Source organism: Ailuropoda melanoleuca, chromosome 12 (genome assembly GCF_002007445.2).
Source record: "Ailuropoda melanoleuca isolate Jingjing chromosome 12, ASM200744v2, whole genome shotgun sequence".
Taxonomy (NCBI): Eukaryota; Metazoa; Chordata; class Mammalia; order Carnivora; family Ursidae; genus Ailuropoda; species Ailuropoda melanoleuca.
The window spans coordinates 4,918,733-4,929,911 of NC_048229.1; the positions used below are offsets into that span (position 1 = coordinate 4,918,733).

The following is an 11,179-nucleotide window of genomic DNA, read 5'->3' on the forward strand; positions in this document are numbered from 1 at the left end:
CCCACGGCTGTCAGTGACTTCAGTATCCCCGTGATACAGAGGAGGGAACTGAGCCTCCTCCCACCTGGCACGGAGTCAGGGTTGGGGTGGCAGAGCCTGGGAGGGCTTCCTGAGCCTGGGGATGCTGGGACAGCAGCAGACGGAGCTGAGATTGTCCTGCCTCACCAGCATGCGGCCTGTAGGGCTCTGGGTGGGCGCTGGGCCGGGGCGGGAGATCCCCAGGGCTCAGAAACGGAGAGCTCCTCTGAGAAGTGGAGAAGCATCTGCCACTTGCCAATGGATCTCGGAGCCCCGGTTCCTTATCTGTAAACTGGGGGTGATAAGGCTGTGTGGGTCTGAGGATGAATGGTGTGCATGCTCCCCTGGGCCCGGCCCACCTGCAGCTCCTCCACCGGCAGGAATTTCCCCAGGGCTCACTTTGGGTCCCTTTGTGTAATGACTGTTCATGAAAGTGCTCCCCCATAGGGCACTGGTGTCTTTGCTGCATTGGTAATGGTCGTTCCCTCCTTTACCCGTGACTTGGCAGCTCTGCCTGGAGTGTAGCATCCTATCCCCATTGTACAGAAGATAAAACTGAGGCGGGGTATCAAGTACCTGCATGAAGACACACCCAATTCCTTGCTCCACCGCAAAGCAAGGGAACAAAGCATTGGGACAGGCATTCTTCTGAGAACAGAAAAGAAGTCAAAACCCCAGTATGGGGTCACTAACTACCGCGGTTTGCTCTGCACTGAGGGGTTTCTGTGATATGGGATGCCAGGTGCTATTCCTGGGACAGTCCTGAGCAAATCAGGGTTACTCTACCCTATTTCCCATCCCAGGTCTGGGAGGGTAGAGGAAAAGAGGGTTTTGAACAAAGCCCCAAAGTGCCCCATCCGTGGGGGCCGGCTCCCGCCTTCCTTCCTTGAACTCCAGTGAAATGGATCCTCTGGCCCGAGTAGGGGCCGCAGGGTAGACAGGCGGCCGCAGGGCCTCGTAGGAGCAGGCATGGCCGCTCAGGCCCACCAGAATGACCTCATTTGCTTATCCCAGGATTTTAATAAGATGATTGTACCAGCTGTGGGGGAGGCAGCCCAGGCCAAGAGGAAGGGGGCATTTCATGCCTTGTCCACACACTGGAGGGGTTGATAGATGGACTTCAATGACAGCCTCCCGGCTGGGATCAATCCTTACACAACCAGACAGTGTGGAACTCTGCCTTGTTGAGCCCAAGATCCTCTGGGGGCCGATAGCAAAGAAGTGACCACTAACACCAGTTTCTACCTGGGATTCCCCGAAATGCTGACCTTACTCACCATGCTCGCCACAACCTTGTGCTGAGGAAACCAAAGGAGTTTATTTGGCGTCAGGTCTGCTACTTCCTGGCTGTGTGTCCTTGGGCAACTTGCCTAACCTCTCTGAACCTGATTCCTCATCTGTACATAAGGGTGTGTTTAGTTGATATTCTTGTTACTTGGTTCATTCTCTCTGACTTTCTCATCCACTGTCTAAGGAATGGCTTGTTTTGTTTTTATTTATATATATATTTTACATCAAAATGGAGGTTCAGAGAGCCAGAGGGACTTGTTCAGAGTCCCAGAGCTCTGGGGTAAAGCTGGGATTTGAACGTGACTTTGCCAGGCTAATGCCCATCTCCTCCCCTAGCACACATGGGCTGCCTGAGAAGGTGTGTAAAATGAAGACACACCATCAGAGAGATGGTTACTCCTTGCTTCTCAAACTGTGGTGTCTGGACCAAGAGCATCAGGCTCATCTGGGTGTTTGCCGGAAATGTAGAATCACAGGCCCCGCCAGAAACCAGCTGGATCTTGTCTTTCAACAGCCATCCCCAAATGACTGGTGTGCACAGTAAAGTTTGAGAAGCACTGGGCTAGATCGAGATTTCCTGGAATATGTTCAGGGAAATGAAAGTAAATGTGTTTAAAAGAAAAGTTACCGAGGGGAGGAGGGTTCATGCCCAAATCAATCTGGGAAGGGCAAAATTAAACGAGAGTGCAGGACTTATCAGGGATTTTAATGTGGAGCTATATACATTGTGTGTCTGGGGGAGATATATTGTGATTATAACATAGGAGCAGTACTTTTTAGAAATTCTTCATCTTCTGCTGAATATACTCCCGTGTATTCAGCACTTACTATGCACCAGGTCCTGAGCTCCTCTACGTGATAGTGTATGACTTTCATCCTCAAAGTTACATTATAATTCAAGGTGGCTCCTGGAGCTCCAGCCATTGTGTCTGCATCCCAGCAGCAGGAAGGAGGAAAGAGACCACTGGCCCCCTGAGTCATCCTCCTTTGAGGAGCCTTCCTGGAAGTTCCACTAAATATCTCTGTCTTCATTCACCAGCCAGATTTAGCCACAAGGAAGGCTGGGAAAGGTCACCCAGCTAAAAATCAAAATCAAAATGTCCATTATAGTTTTTTCTGCTCAGATAAGCCTGAGAAATGTTGAGAAACACAAAGGGAAACAAGCTTCCTTACTCTAGGCCTCTTCCAGGTGAATAAAGGAGCTACTGATAACAGAAGCTGTAGTCTGAAATGGCTTCCTTGAGGAAAGTTTTATTATCACATGGCACACAAAGAGAGGGAGAGGGATGGCATCGAGGCTGGTTGATTCGGCAACTCACCATCGTCATTGAGAATCTGGGCTCTTTCTGTGTTTGTGTTCTGCCATCTTAGGCTCATCCCCTCGTGGCACAATATGGCTGCTGTTGAGCCAGGCATCCTGTCACAATGTCCAGAAGGCAGCAGAGTGAATATCCTTTCCTCAGGGCTATGTGTAAAGACAAAGAAAGCTTCCCACAGCCACAGGACACACTTCCCCTATTGCTAGAATTTATCGCATGACCTCTCCTAGGCCAATTGTGAACAAGGGAGGCCTCGGGGGGCGGGGTGCTCCCCATGATTGTCCTAAATCATCGCTGTCCACGTGGGGCAGGAGTGGGACCAAGTCAGCACCTGGACAAAATCAAGGTTCTGCCGGCAGGGACGGGAAGGGTTAATGAGGCAAAACCAACAAGGCTGGTCATGGAGACCAAGAGAAGGTTGTGCCAACACATTCTGTGTAATCCCCACATGGAGGGAAGGTACCCCAGCCCCCACACAGAGAGCCAGCTCCTTGTGGGGAAGGGGGCTGGATGGGGTGGGAGGCTAGTGCATTTGCGCCAAGTGGACTGGAGAAGAGATTGCATGAGATCAATATTCTCCCCAAGCTGCGTGTTGGAAACACGGTAATAAATACTTTCTAATACCAGCAGCAGCACTTGTTAGGGTGGAGGTGAAGATGGGTCTCTCGGATCCCCCTCCAAGGAAGGGCCTGTTGCCCCAGCTTTGGGGGCCTCTGTGGGCAGATGGCTTCAGCTGTCAGCCTCTCCAGGACGCCCACGGCTGCTGAGCCACCTCCTCTGGGTCATGACCCTCCCGCGGCTCTCCTCATCTGATGACCCAGCGGTTCTCAGAGGGGATTTTGCCCCCTGGGACATTTGGCACTGTCTGGAGAAATTTCTGGCTGTCACAGCTGGGGAGGGGGTGACGCTGGCATCTGGTGGGTTGGAGTCAGGGATGCTGCACTGCACAGACAGCCCCTGCAACAAAGGACGGTGGGGCTGCAGGTGTCCGTGGTGAAGAGACTCCGAGCGCCAATGAAGACAGGTCTAAAACCCTGGTGGCTCGGCCCCCTTTGGGACCCTCTGTGAGGCCGTTCTAGCTCCAGAGCCCCCGTGGGGGTGGGGGGGCGGCTGAGCTGCCCTCTCCCTCTGCCTCTCCTGTGTCCCTTCCTGCCCTTCCACAAGCGTGATCCCAAGGGCACACCTTAATAAATGGCGCATCTTCACCTCCTTCTCCGTCTGCACCCCTGGGATGCAAACTGCGACACTCGTTCTCCAGAAAAATTCTAGCAAGGCGAGAGTCTGCTCTGCATTCTGTAGGCAGTGAGAACCGCAAGTCTCTGACTCCCTGGATAACTACTGTTCATCACCAGTGGCTGTTCATCCTGAGTTTTGTTTTTCTCCCCAGGCATCTGGTGGGTACCTGTTCTTAGTGCTGGCCAGCTTCCAAGCTCTCTTTCTGGTAACCATGCCTGGCCTTCCCTTGGGGATCCATCTTCTCCTGTGCTCAGGCCCCCAGGTTTGCCAGGACCTGACTCCCTGCATCCCCTCCCGCCACCCACCCATACCCCCCTAGAGACGGGCAGGTGACCCAGGCCTGCCTAATCAGCATAGTCCCGCCTCCTGACTTCTGTGATTGGTTCAGCAGTGGGCATGTTGTTCCAAGCAAGGCAGATGAGTGTCAGCCTGAGGAATCTGTTGGAAGTATTGAGAAAGAAGAATGCTTTCTGCTTGTGTTGCTCAGCTGGTAGAACAGGAACCTGGAGCTGCCTGGAGCCCCCAGGTAGAGGGAGACTGCTTGAGAAGAAAGCCTGAACAGAAGCAAGCTGAGCAGAGAGGTGGGGAGGCTGAGATGGAATTGTGAAGATAGTGGGCCCTGGATCAAGCCACACCTGAAGACACCCTCCTGGTTTTTTCTTACTAGCCAGAACAATAATTTCCATTTTTTAAAAAGATTTTATTTATTCATTTGACAGAGAGACAGCCAGTGAGAGAGGGAACATAAGCAGGGGGAGTGGGAGAGGAAGAAGCAGGCTCCCAGCAGAGGAGCCTGACGTGGGGCTCGATCCCATAACGCCGGGATCATGCCCTGAGCCAAAGGCAGACGCTTAACGACTGAGCCACCCAGGTGCCCCAATAATTTCCATTTTTTTGGTAATTGAGTCCCTGTTCTGAGTTGAATTGTGGTCCTTCCCCCAGAATGGTATGTTAGAGCCCTAACCCCCAGGATCTCAGAATTTGACTGTATTTGACAGTAGGGTCTTTACATAGGTAATCAAGTTAGGATGAGGTTATTAGGGCAGGCTCTAATCCTATCCTATGTGACTGGGGTCCCTACAAGCAAAGTGAAATTTGGACACAGACAGATGAGCACAGAGGGTCGATGATGTGAAGACACACAGGGACAATGCCACGTGACTAGAACAATGTGTCTACAAGCCAAGGAATGCCTAGGATGGCCAGCAAACACTAGAAGCCTGAAGAGGCAAGGAACGTTCTTCCCTAGAATCATCAGAACATGGCTGTGCTGACACCTTGATTCTAGACTTCCGGCCTCCAGATCTGTGAGGCAAGAAATTCCTATTGTTTTAAGTCTCCTGGTTTCTTGTACATTGTTATGGCAGTCTAGGAAACTAATATAGTCACATTAGTTGGTCTCTATCACTTGGAAGCAAGAATTCTGAATAACACAGTGTTATAGCAACATATAAGCAATTATTTGGAAAAATAGTAAGCTTCTTATTTGAAATATCAGAATCTAGCGTTTTAGATGGGACCCAGACTACTTACGCTGACTTTGCCTCCCTCCATTCTCTTTTCCCGTCAGTATCCCTAGTGTAGTCTGATCTTTGCAAGCTGCATCCCACTCCCATCCCAGTAGAATGTGTGATAATTTGGACCCCTTTGTTAGGTCAAATATGCTTTGGATTATCCCTGTAAATGGGTTTTTTCCCCCCATGACAATGTCCTAGAGTGCTATGAATACCCTGATATGTGAGGTTAAGTAGAACACCAACTGTATTTTTTTGCTTTAATGACTAATATTTTTTGTGTGTTCAAACATTGTAAGTGGCTCATTCAACCTGAGATTTCATAAATATCATTGTTCCAGTTACCTGAGTCCCGGCACTCACTCAGGAAAACGGAGAGTTTATGAAGGGACAGTGTAGAGAGGTGGAAGCAGGGTGTATGTCTGGGAGAGCAAGAAGAAACGGTGCAGTGCTCAGGGCTAGCAAGAGCAGGGAGCTGTTACCAGAAGACGTGGGAAGGAAGTACCTCATGGAACCCAGAGAGAGCTGTAACTATAGGAGACAAGCGACCGTCAGCAGAACACGGCCCCTGTTATAATCACAGAGAGGTGGAACGGACGTGGGGGAAATACCCCAACATCTCTCTCCGCCTGCCTGCCAGTCTTCCATCGGTGCTCCCATTGGCTGAACACCACAGAGTGCAAGGGAGCCTGGGTAATGTAGTCCTGAGGGTCAGCCCCCTGTGCACAGAGCTGGGAGGGTTTGGAGAGGCCAGAATACTAGGATAGCCAGAATACTTAAAATGAGGCTATGCTAATGTAAATTTTAAGGAAACTGTTAAATACCTGCACCCCACCCCCACCCCCGTCTGTCCTGATGCTCCCCACTGGTCAATCTCAACCAGAGGCCAGAGGAGAGGAGGTCAGTTGATGCAGGTCATGCGGGTCAGCCCCAGCAGGAACAGAGCAAGGAAGAATACAGAGTGAGATCATTACAGGGGCCCACCCTCATTTTATGAGTGAGGAACAGAAGGAGGTCAAGTTCCTTGCTTCAGGACTTTGAGCTAACAAGCAACAGAGCTGGGATTTGAACCCAGGACTGTGTGGCTCCTGAGTGCCAGCTCCCCCCACCAACCTGGCAGCGGGGCATGCCCGTGTAGGGAGCCCAGCCATGTGAGCACACGGTGTGTGTGTGTGTGTGTGTGTGTGTGTGTGTGTGAGTGTGCTTGCTGCTGTTTCGCACGCCCACCCGGTGCTGTGTGCCTCGGCCCCCGGGCATGTGTTTCTGTGGGCGTTCTCTTTTTTCCGATCTCTGTTACCACCAGCAAGTTTCAAAACCAGCCAGAGAGAGAAAGAGGGAGAGAGAGAGAGATGAAATGACACTTTTACTAAACAGGAACCATCTCCCACCCTCTCTGTACACTCGCGGTGCCTCTGTGTCTAATTAGGGGTTGTGTAGTTTGGGGTGTGAATGTGAAACACCACGCGTTCGGCAGGCAGGCAGCCGGGGGCGAGGCAGACACCCGACTCCGGGGAAGCAGGGGCTCCTCCGTGTTCCCTGGGGAGGCTGTCCGCTCCCTGGAGACCATGCCAGCGCCCTGTGCCGTGCAGCGGGAGGGCCACATGGGCACTAATGGGTCCTCCGTGCAGCACAACGTGCCAAGGCCTCTTTTATCAGTATTATCACAATTGATCCTTGAACTTGAGTGGGAGGTGGAAAGGATTTAATGCAGGTGAGGGCCGGCTACCTATGATTTCATTTCCCTGCTACAACCAGGGAGCTCTGGTTACACCCAGCAGAGTGAGAGAATCACCGTCAGTGGAGCTGGGGTCAAGGGCAGATCCAAAACTCTGCACTAAGTAAGAGTCATCGTGGCAGGATCAGGTCCTGGGAGAAATCTTGGGCTCTGGAGCCCAGGTGCCCAGGTTAGACTCCTGCCTCTGCCATTTCTCTGCACTATGATGGGTGATTTATCAGTTCTGTGCCTCAGTTCCATCATTTGTAAAGTGGGAGTGACCATAGTACCCCCTCCAGGGGTCAGTGAGTGAATGCGTGTAAAGAGCTTGGCACAGTGCCGGGCACATGTTGGGGACACAAGCAGCAACTCGTTATTTGTCAACATTGTTGCTGCACCCTGGGGTGGGACATTTGCTTCTCTGTCCCACCTCCAGAACCTCCCTGGCACCCTCCTTGGGCACATCAGAGTGGGAGTGTTTGTGGAATGAATTATTGATTGACTTGGGCTGGATGCTGTGTGGAAAGCATTCAGATCCAAACGCTGGTAAGATAAGATTGAACTCTGATGGGGCTGGAGCTTCACTGGGAGGCAAGGGGGTGCTGGGACCCCCCCATGCAGGGCTGGGAAGAAGGAATTGAGGCTTCCCACCAAGAGCTGGTAAGGATCTGAGGTTTCCTGCTACAGGCTGACCTGTGTACCCCCAAATTCCTGTGTTGAATCCTTGAGCCCCGGTACCTTGGAATGGGACTGAATTTGGAAATGAGACCTTCAAAGAGATGATGAAGTTAACACAAGGCTGTTGAAATGGCCCTCATCCAACCGAAGTGTTGTTCCTGTAAGAAGAGGAAGATATACCAGGGACGCAAGCACAGAGGAAAGGCCATCTGAGGACACAGTGAGAACACAGGCTTCTGAAAGCCAAGGAGAGAAGCCAGGAGAATCAGGCCTTGATCACACTGGCAGCTTGATCTTGGACTTCCAGCCTCTAACACTGTGAAGCCATGGAGTTCTGCTATTTAAGCCACCCAGGCTGTGGTGGTGTGTTGCGGCAGCCCGAACCGACCGAGCCACCTGCCGACGGCCATTGAGGGCGCCATCTTAGAAGCATCTTCTTCAGCCCGGGGTCAAGCCTTCAGGTGAGGCAGCCCCAGCCCTCACCCTCACTTCGATCTCACAAGAGACCCCAAAGCAGAGCCACCCAGACGTGCTGCTCTCAAATTCCTGACCCATGGAAACGACATGAGATAAATATTTGTGTTGGTTTAAATTGGTAAGTTTGGGCGTGTTTTCGCCCTGCACCAGTGGATAGCAAATACACCTGCCACGTAAGACGCCATGTCTAGCTCCCAGGCCCGGCTTGACCCACATAGCCCAAGGCCTGTAACGGGTAGAGAGACACATCTTGCTTTTTAATTCAACAACCGTTTTGTGCGTGGCATATAGTTAATGCTCAAAAAACACTTGTTGATGAATGAATAACGAACCTGAGTTTTGCAGGCACCTCCCGGGCAGACTGATACTTAGGACTGCTTTTTTTCAGGACCATTTTTATTTTATTTTTTATTTTTTTTATTTTTTTAATTTTTTTTTAAGATTTTATTTATTTATTTGACAGAGAGAGAGAGAGACAGCCAGCGAGAGAGGGAACACAAGCAGGGAGAGTGGGAGAGGGGGAAGCAGGCTCATAGCAGAGGAGCCTGATGTGGGGCTCGATCCCATAACGCTGGGGATCACGCCCTGAGCCGAAGGCAGACGCCCAACCGCTGTGCCACCCAGGCGCCCCTCAGGACCATTTTTAAAGTCCAGCAAGGAAACGCACCCTGAAAAGTTCCCTTTAGCAACTTTTCTAAACATCTAGCAACCGGTTTTCATCAATTGCAGCTCAAACTCCCTTTTTTCTTTTTTGGCTTTTTGTTTAATTCCTGTTACTTGTTGAGCAAACATCTACTGAGTACCATTCCTTAGCCATGTCCTCTGGGGCAGTCATCAGTGAGGGACGGCGCCTTGCCTGTGAGGAATGAGAATGTGCCCTGGGAATCATGGGGGCCCAAGTTCCACTTTCTTCCTGTTACTGGGGACTCCATTTTCCCATTTATAAAAATGGGGGCTTTGTGCTCAATGGGGGGCAGCAAGGAGCTTTGATAGCGTGCCAGTTCCTTGAAGTTGAGAGTGGCTGCCTAAGGTCCAGATTGAGTTCAGTGGGAAAGAGAGCGGGAGTGGATTAGTGATGTCTGCCAGGGTGTGGCCCAGGAAGGTACAGGGTATTTGCCAACCCCGAGCTTGGCCGCCTCAGAATTTCCTGCAAATTCTGACAGTCTCTGGCTTGGGGACACTCGGTGGGCCTGAGTGGAATGTCTACCCACAGACATGAAGCCGGTGGCAGTGGCAGCCAAGGTCCGTGGAGAATTCTGCACAGGGAAATGGTAGCTGGGGCCGGAGAGCCTTCCCAGGTGGTCAGTGGATTTGGGGCCTGGCCCACACAGAGATGGGGGCTTTTCCAGGAAGTGAGAGAGGAAGGTGTGGGGTGAAGAGGGGTTGTTGACTCAGCTAGTCCCGGACATTCCAAGGTGTGAGAAGAGACTCCCCTTCCCCTGAGGCCCTAGAGCCTTGTTTGGGCCTGAGGACGGGGCTCCCCGACTTGGAGGAATTCATGTGCATGTCTGCATCTTCCCAGACAGACTCAGAGCTTGGGGGGATTGGATTACATCAGGACTGAGGCCATGTGGAAATGAAATACTGATAATAATAGTAGAATAACAACGCCCACATGGACCACTGATAATTGAGTGCTTTCTCATGCGTGTCTGGTGAAGGCGGTTCCTACGGCTTCTTCCATGTGACCTCCAGGACCCCCTGTGAGGGGGGGGCTGTCCTCAACCCTGCAGTCCACAGTAGCCGGGGCGGCCTTTGCAAATATCAACCAGACCATGCCACCCCCTGCTCTACACCCCATTGCTCTCAGAAGATCTGCACTCATCACAAGACCTCCAAGGCCTATGCCCACCTCTCCATCTCATGGCCTACCCCCTTCCCTTCCGTTCGCTGTGCTCCGTTCTCAAGGGCCTTCCTTCTGCTATTCAGACACACTGATTGGTTCCTGCCTCAGGGCCTTTGCACTTGCGATTCCCCCTGCCCAGAACACCTTTCCCTCAGATGTCTGCTTGTCACCGTTCACCTCTCACGTCGACTGCCTTGCCTGGCCTCCTTCTCTGAATAGCTTGGACTCTCCCCGTGGTTCGCTGGGCCTCACTCTGCTATGTCTTCTTCCTCACCGTTGTGTTTGCTTGTTGTCTGTCTCTCCCTGTCCTAGAAGGGAATCTCCATGGAGACCCCTCCCCAGTGAGAATCCTCACTGCCGGAGGGCCACCCCAATGCCCTTCATTGTAGTAGCAGAGAGAACAGTGATGTCCCTGGGGGGCAGTCCAGCTGGCCGTCTGAAAGTGGACGAGCAAGCACCATGACCCCAGCCTGAGGAACGGCCTCTGGGAGGACCATCTCCCCCATGAAGCTCAGGATAGGAGGTCCAGAAGTTGATTCCCCTTTGGGAAACTGGTGCCGTCTTCACCCCTTGCCACAGAAGAGGAGAAAGGCAGAGGGCGGCTGGTCAGGATGATAGAGCGCAGCCCCATGCCAAGCCCTAACGTGAGCACTTTAGCCCTACTGACTCATCTCCTTCTCACAACAGCCTGTGAGGACGGGAAGTCTCGTCACTTCTGAGAGGCCCGGCTTCCCTCCTCACTGAAATCAAAACATTTCCGACCACCAGGGGCTGGTGAGAGTTTCAGAGGCAACGTTTTTCTTAGTTACATTTCTTAGTAATGTGACGTAAGGTGCGTCACATTATGGTGCAGCCAATATTGATGGTGGCTTCGTTTCGATGAAATACGTTATCATTGCACCCACTTTCCAGCTGAGAAAACGGGGGCCCAGGGAGACTAGGTTTGCTCAAGACCAGGGCGTGCGGAGTGGGGGAACCCAAATGCCGGGGAAGGGTGACCCCGGCCCCCACCAGTCTCGGAGAGGCTGGCTCTTGCTGCATTTGAATGTGCCTACCATGAGCCAGCACTCCCCAACACCAGCCCCCC

General features: G+C 52.1%; 1 long non-coding RNA gene across 1 annotated transcript in view; it reads left to right on the forward strand.

Annotated features, from left to right (window-relative positions):
- Positions 1-8,626, forward strand: part of LOC117795305 — a 77,525-nt gene extending 68,899 nt beyond the window's left edge. The window contains exon 3 of the long non-coding RNA XR_004619276.1: positions 7,779-8,626. This is a non-coding gene — a long non-coding RNA (uncharacterized LOC117795305). The remainder of the gene's footprint in view (positions 1-7,778) is intronic.
- Positions 8,627-11,179: the final 2,553 nt, after the last annotated feature.